This window comes from Salvia hispanica, chromosome 3 (genome assembly GCF_029641045.1).
Source record: "Salvia hispanica isolate PSC_SH4W2 chromosome 3, Shi_PSC_v1, whole genome shotgun sequence".
Classification (NCBI taxonomy): Eukaryota; Viridiplantae; Streptophyta; class Magnoliopsida; order Lamiales; family Lamiaceae; genus Salvia; species Salvia hispanica.
This window is the reverse complement of record NC_142694.1, coordinates 42,025,447-42,053,131: the sequence shown is the minus strand read 5'-3', so window position 1 is coordinate 42,053,131 and position 27,685 is coordinate 42,025,447. Positions and strand designations below refer to the sequence as shown.

General features: G+C 42.0%; 5 pseudogenes across 2 annotated transcripts; 1 reads left to right on the top strand and 4 right to left on the bottom strand.

Moving 5' to 3' along the window:
- Positions 1 to 9: 9 nt before the first annotated feature.
- On the bottom strand, positions 10 to 1,681 carry LOC125210060 (wall-associated receptor kinase-like 1 pseudogene; annotated as a pseudogene).
- Positions 1,682 to 2,712: 1,031 nt separating this feature from the next.
- On the top strand, positions 2,713 to 3,915 carry LOC148930843 (uncharacterized; annotated as a pseudogene).
- Positions 3,916 to 7,973: 4,058 nt separating this feature from the next.
- On the bottom strand, positions 7,974 to 11,307 carry LOC125212084 (wall-associated receptor kinase-like 6 pseudogene; annotated as a pseudogene). The gene is made up of 2 exons (XR_016136732.1): positions 11,189 to 11,307; positions 7,974 to 10,402 (listed from the first exon to the last, which is right to left on the bottom strand). The product of XR_016136732.1 is annotated as a wall-associated receptor kinase-like 6 pseudogene (transcript).
- A 105-nt stretch (positions 11,308 to 11,412) lies between these two features.
- On the bottom strand, positions 11,413 to 16,825 carry LOC125212081 (wall-associated receptor kinase-like 6 pseudogene; annotated as a pseudogene). The gene is made up of 2 exons (XR_016136673.1): positions 16,588 to 16,825; positions 11,413 to 13,921 (listed from the first exon to the last, which is right to left on the bottom strand). The product of XR_016136673.1 is annotated as a wall-associated receptor kinase-like 6 pseudogene (transcript).
- A 5,254-nt stretch (positions 16,826 to 22,079) lies between these two features.
- On the bottom strand, positions 22,080 to 24,355 carry LOC125210056 (wall-associated receptor kinase-like 2 pseudogene; annotated as a pseudogene).
- Positions 24,356 to 27,685: the final 3,330 nt, after the last annotated feature.

Below are 27,685 nucleotides of genomic sequence, written 5' to 3'. Positions count from 1 at the left end.
ATCAAAAGACTAAAGTTGAACTATTTCGGAGTTGGAAGAGTAGCCGTCGAACCAAACATCATCAACAGAATTGGAACCACTGTCGCTTTCCGTTTGATATTGTGAAAACTCTGTTTTTTGTTTGTATGATTGAATTGCTTCCAAGTCACGTGCAACTTCCTTCATTGTTGGCCTGCTCTTACCATTCAAATGCTGACATTTCCTAGCAACCTCTGCCACAGCCTGAATTTCTTCCCTCTCGGCCTCTCCAAGCACCTTTGCATCAACGATATCGAATAGCTGATTTTGCTCCATCGAATACAAGAAGTGCATGGCTAGGCCCCTTCCTTCCTCGACTCTAGCTGCAGACACAGCTTTCTCCCCCGTTAAAAGCTTAACCAGCACGACTCCAAAGCTGTAAACATCGCTCTTTTCTGTGAACTGGTTGGACTGGAAGTACTCTGGATCCAAATACCCAAACGTGCCTACCACTCGTGTGGTCACATGAGTTTGATCAATGGATATCGATCTTGATGTCCCAAAATCTCATATTTTAGCGCGATACTTTTCATCCAAGAGTATGTTGGTTGACTTGATATCGCGGTGAAAAATGGGGACAGACGCGAAAGAGTGCAAGTAGGCAAGCGCCCCAGCCACTTGCTTGGCAATTCTCACCCTCATTTCCCATAACAAGGGGAAATCCTCGTGTGGATGATGGATGTGAGAGAAAAGAGTACCGTTGGGGACGAACTCATACACAAGACGAGGAACTTCGCTCTCTAGACAACACCCCAACAACTTGACCACATTCCTGTGATTTATCTGTGATACAATCACAATCTCGTGAATGAAGTCTACCACATCACCTTGGCTCATCCTCTCTGCCTTCTTCACTGCCACGATTCTTCCATCCTCCAATATCCCTTTATACACAACCCCTTCATCGCGACGGCCAACTACTCGGTTCTCATTACATCGGTAGCTTTTGCCAACTCAACAGAACTAAACAGTCTGATTTTCTCAATCCCATTCTCAATAGTAGCCAACTGTTGCTCCATCAAAATGCCTCCATTCCTCTTGAAAAACATGTGTTTTCGGCTTGCTTTGATAGCCTCGATTGCTTCTATAATAGCTTCTCCAAACTTCCAAGCTGCGACGACCAGAATCTGCAAGCCGATCATACTGCCAACAAAAATGAATGCTCCTCCGAAGATTTTTCTAAAAAACCCCTCAGGACTATGATCAACATCACCATACGCGTTTTCCTGATAGATGCAACCTTCAACTAGATACGGATTTCCATTGTATCCAAAGGCGCGCGCGCAATATCTGGTTGAAGATGCATAATCACAAGTACTATGGTTAGACAAATTCGCTCCAACACCTAGCTCCCATTCAAGTACCAGCGGCGCAGATCCAAATTCTGGATCGAACGGATTCGACAGATCGCTCACTACAGCTCATTTCTCAACCATTGCATGTCTGTAGGAAAAACATACCCACAGAAGCTACTGTTTCCGGCATGAACACTCTCATAAGTATACTGAAGCGCTTTCACAGTTCCCGGAATCGAAACCTGGAAGCAGTTAACGCCATTGCAAGTGGTGTCTGTGGAATTCGTGTCGCAGATTGGCATGCATCCTCCAACCGCTGTTGCGTTTGCACGCAGCCAAACCGAGTTGTTACAGCCCATCACAAGCATCTAGTGGATCACACTACTTTAAACTAAAAAACACAACCTTCTTACTATAAGTAAATGATGAGCCATATTATTGCGATAAGTGATGAAATTAAAGGATCAATTGTTTACTGATACGGTTATCCCTCATGAACGGTCAGATCAGGCCAGCATCGTCGGAGAGGAAGCCGAGCTAGAGGAGGTACAGGACCCGAAACTGAACTATGATACGGTGGAACGGGGAAGGTCGATGTCGAGGGAAAGGAAGAATCAGAGGAAGTCTGCCCGGAGAGCCAAACCGCCGGTGAGGTTTGGGGATTATGTTTCCAAGTAGGGTGTGAGGAAAGGCAGAATAGAATAGGATCTTTTTTATTATTTTTTTATCTTTGTTATTCGTTTTTATTATTATTTTTTGAATAATTGAGTCGGGCAATTTATAAGCTCCGATCCGGGTTTTCTTTGTTGGTTCTTTCCCGGGCCGTAAGTCGAACCAACCCTAGGGTCCTTAGATTATAAATAGGCGCTGAAATCAATAAAACGATCATCAGAAATTTCACCTACTTCTTATTGTCTTTTTTTCGTTCTTGCAAAACCCTAGTTGTCGACGGGATCTCGCCTCCCGGGACTTCTAATCGTTTCCACGGCATCACGTTAGGGAAATTGTCCTAACAAATTGGTGCTTTCACTGAACTCATGGATCTTGTCACGTCTGATGCCGTCCATTCCCCGCTCCACCAACCAGCGTGGGGTTTTCGTCGGGGCCGACCGTTCGAGGACCGGAACCAGTGGCCACGATGTTTGAGCATATCCTTGCTTCCTTATCACGATTTGAGACACGGATGGACGATTTTGATCGACGTTTGGTACCACCGCGATCGGAACCGGCACAAAGCTTCGGTCTTCCTTCCCATTGGTTTACCGATGCCATCGGGGAGCCACCGGGGACCAGCCTAGGGCTAGCTATGCCGACGTCTCGCCAACCTACCTCGTGGGATAATCCAGCGTGGCATAATAACGGTGGTCATCATGCGTGGGTCGAACCGCGGGACGTGAAGATGAAGCCCCCGCGATTCAATGGTTCAGATACGGTGAATTGGATTGCTAGAATTCAGTACTATTTTGATCACCTGATGATGCCAGAGGCGTATCGTCTACACTATGTGGTCATGCTTTTTGACAACCAAGCAGCGGAATGGGTATTTAATTATCGTGCTAGCAACCCGGTCGTTCTCTGGGGTGATTTTTTGGAGGATGTGCAGTGACAATTTGATCCGCAGTGTTTTGAGGATTACCTCGGTTTGATTGCCAAACTGGTTCAGACGGGTTCGTTGGCCAAGTACAATGCGACGTTCGAAACTATGCGGAACTGAATTCCTAATGTCCCTGAGTCCACCTTCTTGCCTATCTATGTAGCGGGTCTCCAACAACCTGTGCGTAGCCAGGTCAAACACCAGCATCCGAGATCGGTAGCAGCAGCGATGGCTCTCGCTATTGAGTTTGATAGCAGCGCTGAGAAGCCGGTATCACAATCAGGTTCTCAGCGCCGACCTTGGCCGCCCAGAGATCAGAGAGGAGCGGCGCCGACTGCCCCACACCAGCAGCAACAGTCCCAGCCGACGACGAAGCCTGTTTATGCCAGGGACCAGAATATTCGAAACTTCCAGTTATTCACTTGACGGCGGCTCAGCGGGCAGATCGCACACGCCGCGGCGTTTGTATTTATTGCGAGGAGAAATGGCTGCCATCCCACGCTTGCAAGCGGCCCTTCTTGGCTTATATGGGTGGCGAGGAGGAAGATGAGGAGGTGGAACGGGTTACGTCTGACGCTCAGCCGGATCCGGAGGTGATAACGGCAGATCTTTCTCACATTTATGCATTGGATGGCAAGCAGCGCCCAGAGGCGATGGAGTTGCGGGGTAATATCGGGGCTGATCCGGTGGTCATTCTAGTCGATACGGGTAGCTCCCATGATTTTTTGCATCCTAGAGTGGCGCAGAGGCTAGCACTTCCGCTTACAGCGGTTAAGCCATTCCGGGTGTATGTAGGTAATGGTGATTCGTTGGTCTGTTCGCACGCCAGCTTGCAGACCCGAGTGGTGATTCAATCGCACGTGTTCTTGATTGATTTGCATGTCCTTCCGATTCATGGACCAGATGTGATTCTCGGCTTGGCATGGCTGAAGTCTATGCGTCGTGTCACTAGTGATTTTGTGGATGGGACTTTGGAGTTTGTGCGCAATGGGGTTCCTATTTGTTTGAAAGTATCCACCCCAATGGCGCAGCAGGTCTCGCTCAAGACCGTCGCAAGCCTACTGTCATTGCAAGGAGAGGCCGAGTTGTTTGAGTTAGTGGCGGTTCCCGGAGAGGAGGACCAGGGGGCGACTTCCGATCAGCCACAATTCCCGCCGGACCTGGACCCCATGATCTTGTCGGTGTTGCGGTCTCATGAGGCGGTGTTTCACGCTCCGACGAGCATGCCGCCAGCCCGTCCCTTTGACCACCGCATTCACCTTCTCCCGAATTCGAAACCAGTTAATGTGCGTCCGTACCGCTACCCATATTTCCAGAAGAATGAAATCGAGCGCCAGGTGAAGGAGATGCTGGCCTCGGGCGTTATCCAGCCTAGTCAGAGTCCGTTCTCGTCTCCTGTTTTGCTTATTCGGAAGAAGGACGGAACGTTTCGGTTCTGCATTGACTACAGGGCCGTGAACACTGCTACGGTGCCTGATCACTTCCCTATACCCACCTCAGATGAGTTGTTTGATGAGTTGGGGTTTGCTCGTTTTTTCACTAAGCTGGATCTGCGTTCAGGGTACCATCAGATTCAAATGCACACGGATGACGTCTTTAAAACGGCTTTTCGGACTCACGATGGCCATTTTGAGTTCCTCGTCATGCCGTTCGGGTTGACTAATGCTCCGTCCACATTCCAGTCGGCCATGAATGCCATTTTTAGACCGCTGCTGCGCACCTTTGTCATCGTTTTCTTTGACGATATCTTGGTCTATAGTCCGACGCTGGAATCCCATGTGCGCCACCTACACGAGGTGCTTACCATTCTGAAGTCTAATCATTTTTTCGTCAAGCTGTCCAAGTGTGTTTTCTGCAGTACTACGGTGGATTATTTGGGGCATTTAATTGCGAGGGGCAACTTGAGGGCTGACCCGGAGAAAATTGCGGCCATGGTTGCGTGGCCAGTGCCAGCCTCTACTAAACAATTGCGGGGATTTTTGGGTCTTACAGGTTATTATCGAAGGTTTATCGCGCATTATGCTACTCTTGCGGGCCCTTTAACGGAATTACTAAAAAAGGACGCTTTCGCGTGGTCCCCTGCGGCAGAGAACAGCTTTCTAGGCCTCAAGGCGGCTATGACCTCCGCCCCGGTATTGCGTCTCCCTGACTTTTCCAAACTATTTTATATTGAGACGGACGCATCGGATTTCGGGGTGGGCGCTGTCCTCCTTCAAGAGGGACACCCTTTGGCCTACTTTAGCAAGAAATTGGGGCCGCGTCGCAGGGTGTCATCCACTTATCATAAGGAGTTATACGCCATCGTCGAAGCAGTTCAGAAATGGCGCCAGTACTTGTTGGGGCGCGAATTTGTGATCCGGAGTGATCAAAAGAGCTTAAGAGAATTATTGCAGCAGGTTATCCAGACTCCCGACCAGCAGTTCTATGCGCGAAAGCTAATGGGCTATAAATTTCGAATTGAATACAAGACGGGGGCCTCCAACAGGGTGGCGGACGCGCTATCGCGTCGCGATATGGAACCAGACGATGGCGAGACAGAGTGAGTGCAGGCTGAGACCGCTCTGCTGGCCCTGGCAGCCCATCCGGTCCCGGATATTTTTGAGGTGCTGTTGGCAGAGGTCGATTCCTTGGAGGAATTGATTGGGTTGAGGGAGTTAATCGCGAAGGGTGAAGCGGGAGATCACCTGTCGTTTGTGGGGGGCCTGATCTATCATGGGCGTCGTGTTTATGTTGCCGAGGGGTCAGCGGCGACGTTGCCTCTGCTAAGGGAGCACCATTCGACTCCGCAGGCGGGTCATCCGGGTGTCGACAAGACTTTTCCGCCGGCTGGCTGCCCAGTTTTATTGGAAGAACATGCGGAAAGATGTGAAGGAGTTCGTGGAGGCTTGTATGGAGTGCCAGATGACTAAGTATTCGACTTAAAAGCCTGCAGGGTTGCTGCAGCCATTACCTATTCCTTCGCAGGTTTGGGAAGATGTGTCTATGGACTTTGTGACTTGCCTCCCCCAGTCTCGTGGATTTACTACAATCATGGTGGTGGTCGATAGGTTGACCAAGTATGCGCATTTCGCGCCGCTACCGCCGCATTTCAATGCTCTACGAGTGGCGAATCTTTTCATTGAAACAGTGGTGAAGCATCATGGTTTTCCTAAAACCTTGGTGTCGGATAGGGATTCTGTGTTCCTAAATGATGTGTGGGAAGATATGCTGCGTCTAAGCGGTACTAAGTTGCATTTTACAACCGCGTATCACCCTCAATCTGACGGCCAAACGGAGGTGCGGAATCGGGGTCTGGAGCAGTATTTACGGGCATTCGTGGCGGATAAGCCGAACAAATGGGTCAATTTCTTGCCTTGGGCGGAGTTATCCTTGAATTGTTTTTTTCACGAGGGGCTGGGTACATCGTCGTTCAAAGCCTTGTATGGCCGGGATCCACCTCCATTGGTGGCGGCGGAGCCGTCGCGGTCCACTCCAGCCGATGTAGCATCTTTGATCAGACAGCGGGGCGAGTTGATTGTATCCCTGCGCGCGAATCTGGAACGGGCGCAACAGCGTATGCGCGCTTCGGCGAATAAGCATAGGCGACATGTGGAGTTTGAGGTCGGGGATAAGGTATTGTTGAAATTGCAGCAGTATAGGCAGTATTCGGTTGCCAAGCCTCTGTCCACCAAATTGGCGCGTCAGGTTCTTTGGTCCGTATGAAGTGGTGGAGCGGATTGGTCAGGTTGCCTACCGCCTTCGGTTGCCAAGGGGGAGTCGTGTGCATAATGTGTTCCATGTCAGCCTTCTTCGTCCATTTGTTCAGAGTGATTCCTTGGGGGCAGCGGAGCTACCACCTTTGTTCGCACGAGGACGCCCTGTTTCGAGACCTCTGAAATGGGTGGGCAGCCGTACGGTGTGGCGTGATGGGGCTGCGGTGGAGGAGGCGTTGATTCAGTGGGATGATGACAAGGGTGAGAATCCATCATGGGAACCGATGGTGATCATCCGCAGGCGTTTTCCGGACCTCATCCTTGAGGACAAGGATGCACTCATCAGGGGGGGAGTTGATACGGTTATCCCTCATGAACGGTCAGATCAGGCCAGCATCGTCGGAGAGGAAGCCGAGCTAGAGGAGGTACAGGACCCGGAACTGAACTATGATACGGTGGAACGGGGAAGGTCGATGTCGAGGGAAAGGAAGAATCAGAGGAAGTCTGCCCGGAGAGCCAAACCGCCGGTGAGGTTTGGGGATTATGTTTCCAAGTAGGGCGTGAGGAAAGGCAGAATAGAATAGGATCTTTTTTATTATTTTTTTATCTTTGTTATTCGTTTTTATTATTATTTTTTGAATAATTGAGTCGGGCAATTTATAAGTCCGATCCGGGTTTTCTTTGTTGGTTCTTTCCCGGGCCGTAAGTCGAACCAACCCTAGGGTCCTTAGATTATAAATAGGCGCTGAAATCAATAAAACGATCATCAGAAATTTCGCCTACTTCTTATTGTCTTTTTTTCGTTCTTGCAAAACCCTAGTTGTCGACGGGATCTCGCCTCCCGGGACTTCTAATCGTTTCCACGGCATCACGTTAGGGAAATTGTCCTAACATTTACATACCTTCTTTTTTCAAGCAGAGAGAGAGAGAGAGTGTGTGTAAATTTAGTAATGTATGGTTGAGTTATATAACACGTTTAATAGCACAATAGTTGAATAATAGTCGTTGAATAAACTCTATAGTCTAAACTATTTATGCCTCCAAATTTATTGAGCAATGACATTTGGAAAGGAGAGGAGATCCCACTATTTGACTATCTCTACACTAATGTACTTCCTCCTCCTCCACCATAATTAGGAGTCACCGTTCATCATTTTAGTTCGTCCATATTTACAAATCCTGAATAATCTATCAATATATAAAAGGGCAGTTTTTTGGGTTGACATGTGGCACAATTTTGGCCGGAAAAGAGAATTGATGGAGCAATAAAAAATCTGTCAATCTTGAAAAAATAGATTAACGACACACTAAAGTATTCTCTCTCTCCTTTTTGAGAGTGGAACTGTAGGAAAACGTGAGAAAAATACATTGAGATATGAATCGACTACATTTTGTGCAGAGAAAGTGGTCTTCACAAGAAAAATGATCTTCCCAAAGGTAATGAAGTTTATGTTTTTATTGATAAACACTATCACACATAAGTTAAACTGTGTATTAAACAAACAGAGAAAAGTGAAACACACACACACACACACACATAAGAATCCAAATAGCTGCAAGATATAGAAAATCATTGGTTGCTTGCTCAACATGTCATAGTATGATTCCTCAAGACTCATCAGACGATGAATATTCAACGGCTTCTGAGATGGAAGAGAGGCCATCAGAGTCAACATCTTCAATAGGATCACAGCCACTGCTTTGTATCTGATTTTCAGGAATCTCTACTTTGATTCCTTCCAAGTGGTGTGAAACTTCCTTCATCGTTGGCCTTCCCTTCCCATTCAAATGCAGACATCTTTTAGCGATTTCAGCCATCGCCTCGATTTCCACCTTTTTGCCCTCTTTGAGAACTCTTGCATCAACAATGTCAAATAACTGGTCTTGCTCCATGGAATGCAGGAAATGCATGGCCAGTCCCCTTCCTTCTTCAACTCTAACAGCCGATACAGCTTTCTCTCCCGTCAGGAGCTCAACCAGCACCACTCCAAAGCTGTAAACGTCGCTCTTTTCAGTGAAATGGCTTGACTGGAAGTACTCTGGATCCAAGTACCCGAACGTGCCTACCACTCGGGTAGTCACGTGAGTTTGATCAAGAGAAATTGATCTTGATGTCCCAAAATCTGATATTTTGGCTTGATATTTCTCATCCAAGAGAATGTTGGTTGACTTGATATCACGGTGATAGATAGGAACAGATGCAGCAGAGTGCAAGTAGGCAAGTGCTCCGGCCACTTGCTTGGCAATTCTCACCCTCATTTCCCAGAATAAGGGGAAATCCTCGTGTGGATGATGGATATGATCGAAAAGAGTGCCGTTGGGGATGAACTCATAGACAAGACGAGGAACTTCACTTTCCAGACAACACCCCAATAACTTGACCACATTCCTATGGTTTATCTGTGATACAATAACTACCTCATTAATGAAGTCTACCACGTCACCTTGGTTCACCTTCTCCGACTTCTTCACTGCCACGATTCTTCCATCTTCTAACATCCCTATATACACAATTCCTTCACCACCACGACCAAGTACTCGATTCTCATTGTAGTCATCAGTAGCCTTTGCCAACTCAACGGAAGTAAACAATCTAATTTTCTCAATGTCATTCTCAACAGCAGCCAACTGTTGCTCCAACAAAATGCCTCCATTTCTCTTAAAAAACATGTGTTTTCGGCTCGCCTTGATAGCCTTAACTGTCTCTGTAACAACTTTGCAAAACTTCCAAGCTGCAGTGAGTAAAATCAACCCACCAACGACACTGCCGATAATAATGGATGCTATTTTAATGATGGATAGAGATCTTGCACTAGCAGGGGAGGTGGGAATTAGATATTCACATCCATTAACTATATATGGATTTCCTTCATAACCGCCACATGTGCAGTATGTTTTTGAAGATACATACTCATATCTGCTATAATAATAATAATATCTGATCTGATAATCTGATAATGATCCACATTCAGATCCTAAATAAGCCTGGTATGAGTTGTATTCATAAGGATTTCTATTTGTTTCTCTGCAACTACTTATATCAAAGGAAGGATATCCATAATTAGAAAAAGATTCGCAAACACCATTTCGATTACCAAATTCCCACTCAAGTACCAAAGGCACAAATCCAAACTCGTGATCAAATGGGTTCGACAGGTCATCCATAAGGCCTTTATACCTTTTGTAATCCTCATTTTCCAACCATTTCTTGTCAACAGGAAAAACATACCCACAAAAACTACTATTGGTGGCTAGAATACTTTGGTAAGCAAACTTAAATTCTTGCACTCTTCTTGGAATTGATGTTTGGCAAGTGTTCACATCTGTAGAATTAGCATCATCACACATAGCCAAGCATCCTCCAACTTCCGTTCCATTATCACGAAGCCACACAGCAGTCTTGCAGCCTAGTACAACTACCGTGTTGTAGTGTGCCGAGACTGTGAATGAACTTCCTGTGAGTGATATAGGTACAGATTCTCTTATTTTCTGCCCTTCAGAACAGTTCACAGCCAACACGGGCAGATTCACTATAACCACACCGCGGATAAAAACATTCACTACTTCCATATTTATACTGCTCAAGAATGGCACCATTCTAGACGAGTTTCCAGCTGAACTTTTGCAAATAACTGTGAATGAGGAGTTTGCACTGCATTCGGAACCAATTCCAAAAGGATACGGAATGGTGATATTTCCACACATTTCTGGACAACCGGGCTTCGAGATAGAAATCGCAAGAGTTGGGGTTATGGCTAAGCATAGGGTGGAAAAGACCAGAATTACCAACGCTGGCTCCATTGCTTGCAGGAAAGAGTGATGAATTATGTTAATGAAACTACCAAAAACAGAGTTTCAAGAAATAAGAAAAGCATTCAAATCCCAACACTACGTACTAATGTAAATCACATAAGCCGATTTTCCTCCCTATGTTTAGTGAGATTTAATAGTACTATATTTTTAGTTTTAAAATAGATGTAGCTTCCCTTATATATAGGTTGCTATTTGAGGTAGAAATGAAGTTAAGACGAAGTCAGAGACAAGAAATTAGTCAAAAGAAAGTCGTGCTTCCGCACGTACGGTTGGTTAACAAATCGCACAGCCCATGCAAGGTGTTCTTGATAGTTGAGTCATTTTTTTCATTTCAGAAAGTTCTTTTATAGTTGAGTCACTTCTATATATATACGACACTTTTTTTCTACTATTTCATTCTCTTTTACTTTATTATTTCTACTTTATTTATTATTCTACTTTATTCTCTCTATTTTTCTTTCTATTAAACAACATGCCCAATGTGACACAACTATGAAAGAATGGATGGAGTAATAGTTTTAAGGGCTTAAATTGAAGTAAGTGTATAATTTGTGATTAAAGAAAGCACTCTAAATTAGACATATGTCTGTAACTCAATTCCCGGATATAATTAATCTTCTTTAAACACAAAAGTAGCTCAAATTTATTAAGTTCAGTCTCCCTTAAACTAGAACCCAAAGGTCATAATTACAAAGTTAGAACAAGGAAGGGAAACAACATATAATTGCAATTAGTAATGAAATCAAAGGATCGATTAATTGTTCATATATATATACCTTCTCCAAGTTGGGCTTTAAGATAGCTTTGTCCTTGCACCTCTGCTGGATAACTTGTAAAAGCTTCAATTGCTGGAGAGAGAGATTAATTACAATGAAACGACTGAATTAGAGCGTCTCTTGCGCTTACTTTGAAAAAATAAAGGAGAAGACTCCGAAAATTGCACAAAAAAGACAATTAGTCATTCAATAAACTCCAGATTAGTAGTTGAGGTCAAGTAAAATAACCACGTTGAATTTTGAAATGAATTAGCTTTTGGAAAGAGAGAGAAGACGACTTTGAAGGAAATCACTTCCTTATAAAATAAGGCTATAAAGATTATTATTGTCTTTATTGATAAACACTGCACATAATTAGTTAAACTATGTACTTAAACAAACTGACCACTCCAATGTTTTCAAAGTTACAGAAATGAAAAACACAAAATAGTAGAACACACACACACACACAAGAATCCAAATAGCTGCAAGATAAAGAAAATCATAGGTTGCTTGCTTCAACAAGTCATAGTAATATTCTTCAAGACTCATCAGACGACGAAGATTCAACGATTTCTGAGATGGAAGAGAAGCCATCAGAATCAACATCTTCAATAGGATCACTGACATTGCTTTCTATCTGGTATTCAGGAATCTCTACTTTGATTCCTTCCAAGTGGTGTGCAACTTCCTTCATCGTTGGCCTGCCTTTCCCGTTCAAATGCAGATATCTTTTAGCGATTTCCGCCATCGCCTCGATTTCCTCCTTTTTGCCCTCTTTGATCACTCTTGCATCAACAATGTCGAATAACTGATCTTGCTCCATCGAATGCAGGAAATGCATGGCCAGACCCCTTCCTTCCTCAACTCTAACAGATGATACAGCTTTCTCCCCCGTCAAAAGCTCAACTAGAACTACTCCAAAGCTATATACATCGCTCTTTTCAGTGAAATGGCTCGACTGAAAGTACTCCGGATCCAAGTACCCGAACGTGCCTACCACTCGGGTAGTCATGTGAGTTTGGTCAAGAGAAATTGATCTTGATGTCCCAAAATCTGATATTTTGGCTTGATATTTGTCATCCAAGAGTATGTTGGTTGACTTTATATCACGGTGATAGATAAGAACAGATGCAGCAGAGTGCAAGTAGGCGAGTGCTCCGGCCACTTGCATGGCAATTCTCACCCGCATTTCCCAGAATAAGGGGAAATCCTCATGCGGATGATGGATGTGAGAGAATAGATTACCGTTGGGGATGAACTCATAGACAAGACGAGGAACTTCACTTTCCAGACAACACCCTAACAGCTTGACCACATTCCTATGGTTTATTTGTGATAGAATCACAACCTCATTAATGAAGTCTACCATATCACCTTGCTTCACCCTCTCTGATTTCTTCACTGCCACGATTCTTCCATCCTCCAACATCCCTTTATACACAACGCCTTCACCACCACGGCCAAGTACCCGATGCTCATTATAATCATCTGTAGCTTTGACCAACTCAACAGAACTAAACAATATGGTTTTCTCAATACCTTTCTCAATAGCAGCCAGCTGTTGCTCCAACAAAATGCCTCCATTTCTCTTAAAAAACATATATTTTCGTCTAGCTTTACAGAACTTCAAGGCTGCAATGAGCAAAATCACCACACCAACCACACTGCCAAAAGCAATGAATGCTGCTTTAATGGCTTGAGTGTTACTATTATAGTTGTTATAGAGATTTGCATTCTTACTATCATAAGTTTCTCTCTTTCATCAACTATATATGGATTTCCTCCATATCCTCTATCGCATGTGCAGAACATTCTGGAAGATGCATACTGAAGTACGCGATAAAATTTTATATATCTGATCTGATCTTGATAATAATCTACCAGTGATCCGCATCCAGAATAATCCGAGTAAGTGTGGTCTTCATAAGGATCAATATTTTTTACCTTGCAATTACTTTCGCTAACGGAAGGATATATGGAAGGAGAGTTGCAATAACTGTTAGAGAAAGATGTTTCCATACTGAATTCCCACTCAAGTACCAACGGCACAAATCCAACCTCGCGATCAAATGGATTCGGTGGCTCATCCACAAGGCCTTTATACCTTTTGTAATCCTTATTGTGCAACCATTTCTTGTCAACAGGAAAAACATACCCACAGAAACTGCTATTGCTGGCTTGAATACTTTGGTAAGTAAACTCAAACTCTTGGACTCGTCTTGGTATTGATTTCTGGCAGCAATTTATGCCGTTGCAACTGGTCACGTTTGTAGCATTAGCATCAACACACATAGCCAAGCATCCTCCAACTTGTGTTCCGTTACTGTGAAACCACACTGCAGTCTTGCAGCCTAGTACAACAAATGTGTTGTAGTGAGCTGAGAGTGTGAACGGACTTCCTGTGAATGATACAGGTAGAGATTCTCTTGTTTGCCTTCCTTCAGAGCAGTTTATAGGCGACACGGGCAGATTCACTATAACCACACCGTAGATAGAAACATTCACCACTTCCAAGTTTATGCTGCTCAAGTATGGCAGCATTCTTGAGGAGTTCCCTGTCGAATTTTTGCAAATAACCACGAATGAAGAGTTTGCACTGCAATTGGAACCAATTCCAAAAGGATAGGGAATGGTGACATCTCCACACTTTTCTGGACAACCGGGCTTCGACATAGAACTTGCAAGAGTTGGGTTTATGGCAAAGCATAGGGTGTAGAAGACCAGAATAACCAATTCTAGCTCCATTGCTTGCTGGAAAAAGAGGTGAATGTTCAATCATAAAGTTAAACTGTCATTTATATGTAATCGTGGTGTTATGAATAATGTGAAGTTTATTTCATAATCAAATTAACAGGCAAATGACTAAAAACAGTATTTCAATAGAAAGAAAAGCATTAAACCCCAAAACTTGGCACACGCCATGCTAATGGAAATGAAACGAGTAAATTACTCCATTTATCCCAATAAACATCACCAGCTTTCATTTTTGCCCTTTCACAAGAAGTAACTGATGTAAATCAAGTAGTTCGTTCATGAATTCCCTTCATAGGTTGCGATTTGAGTTAGAGATGAAGTTGGAGACATGAAATGAGTTAAAAGAAGGTTGCAGATGCTGCATGGACCATGTGGTGGGTTGACAAAACATATGGCCCGTGTGCAGTATTCTATCATGATCCAGAGCAGACCACTCGATCGAATAGTGAGTTTCAGCAGCACACTCGGTTGTAACATCAACACGACCCATTTGACTGAGTAGCGTGTCACAGCAACACAGTCAGCCCATCAAAACCACTCGATCAAGTGGTATTTTGGATGATTTCCCCTACCCGCAACTCGGTTGTGTGACATGTGGTGACACACCAATTGATCGAGTGGTGCATCACTACAACTTGGGTGTTTTTGGTTTAATTTACAATTGAATGTGTGGCAAGTTCTTCATCGTTGCTCATAGCATGTCGTAGGATGAAGCGATAGATGATTTGTTGAAATTCTATGTTGAATCCGTTGTTTTGGTTCTCAACTTTGGTTTGGATTTGTTATACGCATCCTGTCCGGGTTTAGGAGTCCTGGTCGAGTTCGTGAAAAATAAAGGAAGTGGTGGAAATAGATAGTAGAATGCGAGTCCATTTTTATATATTCATTTGTTGTAAGATGATAAAAGAAAGTGGTGGAAATAGATAGTAGGATAGTGGGTTAGCCTTCCCCCTTAGCAGGCTGCTGCATTACCTAAGGGCCAGGATGTGGGGTCCTTGGGGTTGGGGTTTCAGCCTTTTACTAAAGGAGAACTAGGGTAGTAGGGTTAAACAAAAGACAGAACTAGTTTGAAGAGAATGGCAGAAAGATAGGATGCATGAGAAAGGTCAGTAGAAAGGACGATTTCAGATCTTAATTTTGTAAAATATTTTTTGTGGTTTTATATTTTTTTTTTCATTAAACTGACAAAAACAACTTGTCGGACGCAGTACTGGGAAAGAACATAACAGAAAGAAACTACACAGAATCAAAACAACGCCGTAATAAACAAGTCGAGTTGAGGATGGTCAGACCCAACCCAATGCATGTGAAGCTTGTTAGAGTCAATGTAGATTCAAACCGGCCATCATGGTTGGTGTAATAATTGGGAGTTATTGTCGTTTTCCATCATGGACGGGAGACGTGTGTCGATCAAGATGCATCTAGACAAGTATTAACGTCGTTGGCCGTTTCAAGAAACTCAGGGACGGAGCCAAGAATTCAATTCAAAAGGGCAAAAATTATATATACAAAGAAAATTTTAGAGTTTGAGCGAGGGCATTTATAATGGAAATTGAAAATTTTGCTAAAAATAAGAAGAAAAAAGTATACAAAAAAATATTTTTGATGGGGACAATTGCACCCTACCCTCCTCAATTGGCTCCGCCCCGCAAGGAAGTACTTGGATGACCCCATGTGCATGCATGAGCCCAACGTACCATATCCGGCTGGTTGTTGGACCATATTTGGTTGTTTGTTGGATTATTAAAATTAAGTCTTAGATGTTGGACCATATCCAACTTGATCTGTTACCATGGTTCAAATGATTAATCCGGACCCAAATTTAACCCAAGCCTCATGTAAAGAAAATAGCCCAAAGTTCGACCCCTTGGTATAAATAGTTGTTTAGTAAGTATTTTTGAGTACTCTCTCCGTCCCACAAAATTTGTCACTATTTGACCTGGCACAGGTTTTAAAAAATGTAATAGAAAATGGGTTGAAAAAGTTAGTGGCACGTAGATCCTACTTTTATATATTAGTTTTAAAATAAAATGTGAGTGAGAATGAGTTAGTGGAATGTGAGGTCCATTACCAAAAATGGTAAAAGTGAAAGGTGACAAATTTTCAGGGACGGAGGGAGTAGAATACTACCTATTTTAGGAGCATTAATTGAACTTATTGTGCATGATACTCCCTCCGTTCCATAGTAATAGAGTCATTTTTTCATTTTGGCACGTTCCATAATAATAGAGTCATTTCCCTTTTTAGTTAAAGTCAGCATATTTTTACATACCTACTATCTCCCTCTTACTTTTTTTCTCTCTTCATCTCTCTACCTTTTTTATTTTCCACTTTATTCTCCCTTTACTTGACTCACACCTAACATAATTTTTCTTAATCTCTGTAACGAAAAGAAACGCCTTCATTACTATATAACGGAGGGAATATGTTATTAATAAAGAAAGTATTCTAAATTAGACCTACGTAACTCAATAGAAATCTCCTTCTGCGTTGTAACACAAAAAAATAACTCATCTTGAACGAATATTCTACTTTAAACATAAAAGTGATAAAACACAAAGATCAAAATACTAAGTTTAGAACAAGGAAAGGAAACAACACAAAATAAGATTATATAATTGCAATTAGTAATGAAAATAAAGCATCATCAGTTGGTTGCTTACCTTCTTCTACCAAGGCACCGAGTTGGGCTTAAGAACGTTGCACCTCCTCTACTTGATAACTCGTACAAGCTTCAATTTTGAGAAGTCGATCTGGGATAAGAAATGAGCGTTTTTAAGCATCATGCATGTTTAGCTGGGCTGGAATTTAAATTGGATTTCCATACATGAAACTAAAAGATAAAAGAAAGATATTCAACTTAGGTATGCTATTATAAAATGCAGGAATAGATCAATCAACTCTTTAAAAGCCCTCATAATTATTTGACATCAACGGTTACACGGGTCCCTACATTTAGTTATGAATGAAGATTTCTAAAGAGAGAAGACAACTTTAGTACGTCAATTGGAAAAGACATGGTAATGTCTCGAGTTCCCATTTAGTACGTCACGACAAATTCCTTGATTATACTTAATTCGTTCATTTCAAGGTAAATTGAGTCGTATTCATTTTTAAAGAGTGTATTATATTGTTAACTCATCCTTAAATTACTAATTTCAAATTAAATTGAGTCGTATTCATTTTTAAAGAGTGTATTATATTGTTAACTCATCCTTAAATTACTAATTTCAAATTAAATTGAGTCGTATTCATTTTTAAAGAGTGTATTATATTGTTAACTCACCCTTAAATTACTAACTACAACTAAAGGATAGGCATTCAATTATTAAATCAAGACATAAGATCATTCAGCCACGACTATCAATGTAGTGTAAAAAAAATGTGGGATATTAATGTTAATTAACGAAAAATTAGTTATAACTACCTTTTGAAAAATATCTCTAAACTTTAAATGATTATAACTATATCAATTTAAATTATATTTTCACACAACATATAACAAATTAAAGATAATTTTATGAGGAATCTAACGAAATCTCAATTGTATATGTTTTGATGTCAAAATTTGAAAAAATAAATAAATTAATTTTCATATTTTTTGTCAAGCAGATAATGTCAATACATCAATCATAATCTCTGGAAATCCTATGTCTCAAATCAGTTATAGTTAGCAACTAGGGTGGTTAGCAGTTGATCATACTCCTCCTTTTTAATGTATTAACTAAGTTGAATCATATTTTTTAATAAAAAATAGAATATCAGATCATTCTTATTCTATTCTATTATTTACTTTACCCTCTCTTATTTCTTACTTTATTCATTTCGCCTGTTTTATTTTATTCTCATTTAGTTCATTTAATACAATTTCTTAATTTTTGAGTCTATAAGTTTTGCCCAAACTCAGTTGGGTCGGAGTAATAGGCTATCTGCATGCCATGTGTTCTAGTGTGATAAAGGCCTGAACGTCCAATCTATTAATCAGTCAGGTTAGGGTGTGGGCAGCCGCGGGGGGGGGGGGGGGGTTGGGCGTGCCACGATCGTGGCCTGGCCGCGGCGCTTGGGCGCGAGCCGCGGCTCCCCTATTTCCGATTTTTTTTTTTAATTTTCGAAATTTTTTCTATATATACCTAAAATTCATATCTTATTTTTACTCTACTCTCACACACAATTTACCCTATTCCCTTCAATTTGAATTTTTGTGAAATGCAAGGCGGAGACGATCCCGGTTATGGAGATTCGGGACAGGGGAGCTTTCCACCCCCCCAACGCTGGAGATCGAGTCCCACCCCTCCTCCATCCCAGATGTGGAGTCCGCCATCGCCGGCGCCGTGGCTACAAACACCCCAAAACCAGGGTCAGTCCTCGGCCTATCAGCAGAGATATGCGGGTCGTACCCTACCGGGGACGGGCGACTATCGACCCAACATGGACGCGATTAACTTCCCGTCCCAATTTCAATCCTCCCCATTTCAGAGCAGTCAATCTCCGCTTGATGAATCTGATAGATTCACATGGGAACAATTGATGGGGTCGCCTTATACCCCGACGCCGACGCCCGGTCGTGTAGAGACGGGGAGAGGAGGCGGTGGAAGAAGCGGCGGTGGCGGCGGGAACTGCGGGCGAAGGGGCGGCGGCGGCGGCGGGCGTGGCGGAGGATCCGCGCGAGGTGGCGGCGACGGCGGGCAGGGCGGCCGCCGCGGTGGTCGCGGACAAGGCGATGGCGGCGGCGGGCAGGAAGGCGGCGGCGGTGGTCGACGAGGGTTTCTGTACACAGACGCCGAGTCCATTGCTATTTCTAGGGCATGGGACGCGGTGACGACAGATGCCATATAGACCGACTTATGCTTCTGGCGGAAAGTCTTGGTGGTGTACAATGAATTCAAACCGCCGGGGAGCGTCGACCGTACACCCGATCAGATTCGGAAGAAGTTCAGCAGGATCACTACAGTTCTTTGGAAGTTCATTGGTATATACGAGAACCAACTGCGCACTGCTGAGAGTGGCTGCAACAAAGCCGACATAAAATCCCTGTCGATGCAGTTGTTCAATGTGCAAGTAGACAAGAAGTTTACCTACTGGGCAGAATTCCTCGTTCTGCGGGACTCCCCAAAATTCAGAGCCATCTACGAGAACGCGTCTGATTCTGGACCAAGCCGTACAAGACGGGGCGGGGGCGGCAACTGCAGCAGTAGTAGCGGTGGTTCAAGGACCTTCGACCTCAACAACGAGGTCATGGAGGAGCCCTCCCCCCCCCGTCACTATCCCGGCGTCCACGGCCCCTGGGTCAACAGTCCGCAATCCGAGCCGCTAGATCCACTTCCGCCGCTGCCTCCCAACACTCTGCTGCGGGCCCGTCTGCACCTGCCCCGGATCGGCCCGAGCGGCGTTGCAAAACACCCTAGCGGTGCAGATGATAAAGGAACTCAAGGACACTCTGGCCTTGTATGAGAAGTCGACCGACCCGACTACCAAGATGATGTACTACGACCTTATAGTGAGGTTGAGGTCATTGTTGGGGTGGGAGGACACGGCGGCGGTGGCGACGGGACCTCAGAGCGGTGGCTGTGGTGGTGACGGTGATGGCGTTGGCGGTGACGATGCAACGGGTGAAGATGAAGTGGCGGATTCTGATGATGAGACCGAGTAGTTGGCGATGGCGGTGTTTTTTTATGTTTTTGTTTGCGTGTTCCAAAACAATTTTCGTCGTATAATTTTACCCCGTTCTATAATACAACGAAGATTTGGTTTTCGATTTAGTTTTCATTAAATTATGCATTTTATTTAATTATTGTAGTCTAACAATTTTTATTGTAGTATAATTAAAATATAAACAAAATAGAAAAAATAATTTTTTTCGTGGCTTGGCCATGTCCACTATAGTGGGAAACATGGGCATTGGTGGCCCGACCACGATTTTGTGGCCTGGCCACACTTTGTAGCTTGGCCCGGCCAACTAGGACACCCTTAGTGCCACAAAACTACAAAACGCCAGCTTGCTACATTTCTGTCACATAAGCTTACACTTGATGATTGAATAGTTGGATATGATTTAACCAATTACCAGCAGTACTTTTTAAAACTTAGGCAACATGCACCAAATTTGCTTGATTCTTAGCACCAAATTTAGCATCACACATAGGCATGCACCCTCCAGCCTTTGTTTCATTAGCGCGCAACCACACTGAATTCTTGCAGCCTAGCACAGTCAGCGCGTTGTACTGTGCTGAGACTGTGAACGGACTTATGTAGGTATAGCTTCCCGTCTTTGCCCTTTGTAGCAGTCGATAGGAAACACGGGCAGATTCACTATAACCACGCCATAAATGGAAATATTTACCGCTTCCAAGTTTATGTTGCTCAAGAAAGCCATTGAGGGATTTCTTGTGCAATTAACCGTGAAGGACGAGTTTCCACTGCAATCAGAGCCTATCCCAAATGGGTACGGAATGGTGAGATTGCCACATTTCGCTTGCCAACCGGGCTTTGAGAGTGAAGCAGCTGCCGCCATTGTTGAGCTTAGAAATACGAATGTAATGGCTCGAGCTATCAAGGGAAACACCATCCCTTCTTGCACATACACCTATAGATATTGTACATTTATGGAAATGAAATACAAAAATTCAAAAACATATTCAGACTAGAGGATGAAAAAAGAGGGAATGTGAATATAATTAAGTAGTTAAACTTAAACATACCTCTTTTTGGCAGTGTTATGAAGTTGATTTCAAGAACTAATGTTTTGGTAGTTAAACAGATTATGTATGTTGTGGAAAAGACAAAGGGTGACTTTGGTCACTTCGTTGCTCATTGATATCGTTTGCCGATCTCACTGTTTATAATCAACACAAACTTTGGAAATCACTTCCTTAGAAATAAGGCAATAAAATTTATTGTCTTCTCCACAGAAATGAATAACACAAAAATATAAAACACACACACAAAAATCCAAATAGCTGCAAGATATAGAAAATCATTGGTTGCTAGCTCAACATGTCATAGTATTATTCCTGAAAGACTCATCAGACGACGAAGATTCAACGATTTCTGAGATGGAAGAGAAGCCTTCAGAATCAACATCTTCAGTAGGATCACAGACATAGCTTTGTATCTGGTTTTCAGGAATCTCTACTCAAGATTCCTTCCAAGTGGTGTGAAACTTCCTTCATCGTTGGAATTGATGTTTGGCAGCGATTGACGCCATTGCAACTGATCATGTCGGTAGAATTAGCATCATCACACATAGGCAAGAATCCTCCAACTTCCGTTCCATTATCATGAAGCCACACAGCAGTCTTGCAGCCTAGTATGACTAACGTGTTGTAGTGTGATGAGACTGTGAATGGACTTCCTGTGAGTGATGCAGGTAGATATTCTCTTCTTCGTCCTTAGAGCAGATTCACTATAACCACACCGTAGATAGAAGCATTCACTATTTCCAAGTTTATGCTGTTCAAGAATGGCACTTTTTTTGTGTTTCCTGCCGAATGTTTGCATATAACTGCCAATGAGGGGTTTGCACTGCACGGGTAACCAATTCCAAAAGGATAGGGGATGGTGACATTTCCACACTTTTCTGGACACCAGGGATACGACATGGAAATTTCAAGAGTTGGGTTTATGGCAAAGGATAGGGTGGAAAATACCAGAACTACCAAGGCTAGCTTCATTGCTTGCTTAAAAGAGTGGTGAATATGCGATCACAGTGTTGGTATAATTATAGAAATAAGTGTGATTGATATATAATCATAATGTTTAGAATCATTTGAAGTTCACTACATAATCAAATTAACAAGGAAAGGAAGCAAAGGACCAAAAACAAAGTAGACCACTTAAGCGAGAGGTGAGTTTCAACAGCACACCTGATCTAGTCGCCAACAAGAAAGTATTACAGAGACTTCTACTCAATCGAGAGGTGTGTCACAACTACACACCCGGCCAAGTGTGAAAAATAACAAACGTGAATGCGTGTTACCTTTACATACCTTTTTTGGTAGTTTTATGAAATTGGGTTCAAGAACTCTAGCAGCTTAATATTGTTTGACAGATTATGAATGTTGTAGAAAAGACAACTAGGGACTTTGGTCATTTCGTCACTCATTGATATTGTGTGCATATACATAATCAAAAAAAACTTTGGAAATCACTTCCTTAGAAATAAGGAAGTGAATGTTTTTATTGATAAACACTACACATAAAATGTTACACACAAGGTAAACTGTGTATTAAACAAACAGAGAAAAGTAAAACACACACACACACGCATAAGAATCTAAAGTTGGAGTTACTACTTCAAAACTCATCAGACGATGAAGATTCAATGATTTCTGAGATGGAAGAGAGGCCATCAGAGTCAACATCTTCAATAGGATCACAGCCACTGCTTTGTATCTGGTTTTCAGGAATCTCTACTTTGATTCCTTCCAAGTGGTGTGAAACTTCCTTCATCGTTGGCTTGCCTTTTCCATTCAAATGCAGACATCTTTTAGCGATTTCAGCCATCTCCTCTATTTCCTCCTTTTTTGCCCTCTTTGAGCACTCTTGCGTCAACAATGTCGAATAACTGATCTTGCTCCATGGAATGCAGGAAATGCATGACCAGACCCCTTCCTTCCTCAACTCTAACAGCCGATACAGCTTTCTCCCCCATCAGAAGCTCAACCAGTACCACACCAAAGCTGTAAACATCGCTCTTTTCTGTGAAATGGCTAGATTGGAAGTACCCGAACGTTCCTACCACTCGTGTAGTCACGTGAGTTTGATCAAGAGAAATTGATCTTGACGTCCCAAAGTCTGATATTTTGGCTCTGTATTTCTCATCCAAGAGTATGTTGGTTGACTTGATGTCACGGTGATAGATAGGAACCGATGCAGCAGAGTGCAAGTAGGCGAGTGCTCCGGCCACTTGCTTGGCAATTCCCACCCGCATTCTCCAGAATAAGGGGAAATCCTCATGCGGATGATGGATGTGAGAGAAAAGAGTGCCATTGGTGATGAACTCATAGACAAGACGAGGAACTTCACTTTCCAAACAACAACCCAACAGCTTGACCACATTCCTATGGTTTATCTGTGATACAATCACAACCTCGTTAATGAAGTCTACCACATCACCTTGGTTCACCCTCTCCGACTTCTTCACTGCTACAATTCTTCCATCCTCCAATATCCCTTTATACACAATGCCTTCACCACGACGGCCAAGTACTCGATTTTCATTGTAATAATCAGTAGCTTTTGCCAACTCAACGGAACTAAACAATCTGGTTTTCTCAATATCATTCTCAAGAGCAGCTAACTGTTGCTCCAACAAAATGCCTCCATTTCTCTTATAAAACATGTGGTTTCGGCTAACCTCGTTAGCCTTAACAGTCTCAGTAATAGCTTTGCCATATTTCCAAGCTGCAGTGAGCAAAACCAGCCCACCAACAACACTGCCAATAACTATGGATGTTATTTTAATGATGGGTTTAGATCTCTACTAGTTTGGTAAACATAAGTATCTCTACTTTGGTCAAAAACAGGTGAAGTATAAGCATCGCCACACCCATCACGTATATATGGATTTCCTTCATATCCTTCACATCTGCAGTATTTTGTTGAAGATTCATATGAATTGAATCCAGAATAATCCATGTATGTATTGTATTCAGAAAGATCACTAGGACATCCATAGTCAGAATTCGGAGATAAGCAAAAACCATCTTGATTACCAAATTCCCACTCAAGTACCAACGGCACATATCTAAACTCGTGACCAAATTGATTCGAAAGATCATCCACAAGGCCTTTTTGCCTTATGTAATAATCAGTTTCCCACCAATTAGTGTCAACAAGAAAAACATACCCACAGAAACTGCTATTGCTAGCTTGAATACTTTGGTAAGTAAACTCAAACTCTTGGCCTCGTCTTGGAATTGATGTTTGGCAGCATTTTACACCATTGCAACGGGTCACATCTGTAGAATTAGCATCATCACACATAGCCAGGCATCCTCCAACAAGAGTTCCATTTTCATGAAACCACACAGCAGCGTTGCAGCCTAGTACAGCAAACGTGTTGGATGGTGAGACTGCGAATGGACTGCCTGCAAGTGATATAGGTAGAGATCCTTTTCTTTTCCCTTCAGAGCAGTTCATAGGCGACACGGGAAGATTCACTATAACCACACCACAGAGTGAAACCATCACTACTTCCAAGTTTATGTTGCTCAAGAATGGCACCATTTTTGAGGAGTTTCCAGGTGAATTTTTGCAAATAACTGTGAATGAGGAGTTTGCACTGCATTTGGAACCAATTCCAAATGGATATGGAATGGTTACATCTCCACACATTTCTGGACAACCGGGCTTCGATATGGAACTTGCAAGAGTTGGGGTTATGGCAAAGCATAGGATGGAAATGACCAGAACTACCAAGGCTAGCTTCATTGCTTGCTGGAAAGAGTGATGAATATGGGATCAAAATGTTAATGAAACTACCAAAATCAGAGTTTCAAGAAAGAAGAAAAGCATTCAAATTCCAACTCTTTAGACACTCTGATACCATTATTGCATTATTTAGTTAGATATTTGGTGAATGCATATCTTTTTCATATCTTTTTGTCTTGTTCATTAAGTTAGCTATTGTTATTCTCATTATTCAATCAATGAAATAACAATATTTAACTTTACTGTCTTTTTACTTTTCTAAGCAAACCCAGGTTATCGGATTTGATCCCGGGGAAAGCCCGCGACATCCACTTTTATCTCTCCACTGCCGACCTCTCGTTGTCGTCCGAATCTTGTTAAGGGATTGCACCCTTAACACACTCCGTACTAATAATGTAAATCAAATAGGAAGATTTACCTCCCTATGTTTCATGAGATTTAATGTGTTTTTAGACTTATAATAGACGTACACTTCATAGGTTGTTATTTGAGGTAGAAATGAGTCAAAAGAAGACCGTGTGATTGGTTAACAAATCGCACAGCCAGTTCAAGGTGTTCTCATGAGTGATCCATAGCAGATCACTCGACCGAGTAGGAAGCTTCACCAATACACTTGGTCGAGTCATCAATACATCTCACGCGACCGAGTGGTGGGTAGGGAAAATTATCGGAACACACCATTTGATCTATTGGTGTCTCAACACATCTGACGCAGTCGAGTGGGGTTTAGAAGATGTGTGAAAACTTAATGCTCCCCCCGTCCCACTCTAAGTGGGGCATTTTCTATTCGGAGGGAGATTTGATGCAGTTTTGTTTTGTGAATTGAGCAGAGAGAATATAGCAGCGATAATGATGCTTTCATTTTAGAAAATGGGTCAATCAGTGTGTGATGGAATGAGTATAAAGAGAGGAGAAAATGGTTTTGAGAGAATCTCCACTTTGCAAAAAACAAGGAAAAACAAGAGGAGAAGGCCCTTGGCTGGAGAAAACATCAAGTTCAAGCAAGATGAAAAAGGAGAAGAGGATCAACCACCCAAACTTCATCATCCGGACATGAACTACTGCATGCCTGTAATGATTCCTATGATTTTGGGTATTTCTGCTGTATTTTCAATAGAAAGAGTAGCCATTTCTTCTCCGTTGCTCCTAAAATGTAGTACTATGATAAATTGATAGAATGCGTTGTAAAAACTATATATTTAATGGAGTATATTGTTTTGGTTTTTATCTATGGTTTTGTTTGGTTTTGTTATATACTCACTTCATCCATAAAAATTTGTCCCATTCTATTTTTAGTACTCCCTCCGTCCCATAAAAGTTGAGTCGTATTTCTTTTTAGTCCGTCCCAACAAAGTTGAGTCATTTTCTTTTTTAACAAAAAACAAAACATCTAATCACTCTTACTTTATTCCATTATTTACTTTACTCTCTCTTATCTTTCCTACTTTTTTCATCTCTCCTATTTATTTAATATAAATTCTTAATCTCCGTGCCCAAAAGTTTTGTCTCAACTTTTATGGGACGGAGGGAGTATGTTTTTCTATCTAATAAGAGCATCCTTAACGCTACTGAGCCAGGTCGTAACTCGCGAGTCCCGGCCCGATTTCAGTGTTGGAGGGGGGAGAGTCACGGCCCGGGACGGTCCCGGGGCCGCTCCCGGGGTCCGGCCCGGCTCAGGGTTATATGCATCGGGACGGGCCGCAAACCCCCAAAATTTTTATTTTCTTATCTTTTTTTGATTTTTTTGTCATTTTATCATATCCATTTCTTCAACAATCTTCCACCAATTTCTCCATTTCTTTCCTCTAAATTATTTTAATATTTTTTCTAGGATGTAATTTTTATTTTCTAGGTCTTAATAAAAAAAAATTCTAGGATTTGTAAAATTTTTTCCTCGGATTTTTAATTTTCTATTTTTCGACTGAACAATGAATTTTCCCGGTTTTAATTGTTCAACGTATTCTATTTTACGATTAAAATATGTTGTAGTTGTGAATAGTGCAAATGAATAGTTGTGGCCCGAGTTGTGGCCTGTAGGGTTAATGGAGTTGTGGCATGGAACCCCAAATTTGGGGGAATGATGACGTGGAGGAGACTTGCGGCCCAAATCCGGGATGGGGTTAAGGATGCCCTAAGGTGGAGCCATTCATTATCCACTAACAATACTAAAAACACTTTCTTCTCCATCTTTATTCTATTTTAAATAATTTTGCATTAAAACTCATGTCATCTACCACCAAGATTATTGGTAGTGTACGGAGAGGGTACTATTTTATGATGCATCTAAGATAGTCTACATATTAAATATTTTTACCTTGTTCTAATGTTTTTAAAATTTAAAATTGAATGAAACATAGATGAGAGAAACTTATGAGTTTACTTGTTTGGAGAGAAATTTATAGACTAAAATATTTTAGTCTTCTAGATTTGTCCAAAAGAGGTTTTGGTCCTAAATAGTGCGTTAGATTCTGGTCACAAACAATATATTCTAGTCCACAATTATCAGATCTGTAAAAAGTACACCATCCATCTGCAATTAGGAGTTCGACTTGAATTCGGCACGAGTTTTAAGAAATACAAGGAAAAGTGGATAGAAAAAAATTGGAAATATGAGACCCATTTTTATGTGTTAGTTTTATACTAATAAAATGTGAGGAGAATGATTTAGTAGAAAGTAGGGTCAACCTACCATTATGTAGTCATTCCATAAATCATTGTTGTTGTTCAATTAAACAAACAATTAATTTCATGTGGAATCAACCACTAAATATTTCTTTTTTGGGATATCCTATTCAAGGGGACACATTTCAAAAAAATGAAACTATCAATATCTCTTTACGTAACATACAAAACAAATAGACAATAGCACTACATAAAATCTCATACTAAAAAAGAAATGCTCCAATTCGAATTATGGGACACAAAGTATAAATGAAGTTGTAGTAGTAATAACTATATAAGGGCATACATTGAAGTTATTGTGCTTAATTTGGTACAAGTACTCTGAATTTGGAGGAAATATTCTCTAATCTAGACATAGCACGTGTCAGTTGGTGTGTACAACCATTAATATTTTGACAAATAGATCCACATGAAATTACTTGCAATAGAAATTGAAATATATATGGAATGTTTTTAAAAAATTGCCATCGTCAAATATATTTATACAAGTACAAATTCATATATATATGTTGCATAATTTAAAGACAAGTCATAATATGTCATTACATTTCAACCTTTAATTTTTCCTCTTTTATATTCATGCATACATAAATGAAAAACACTAGTTTAATAGGTTTTATTTTAAATTTTATCAGCATATTAATTAAT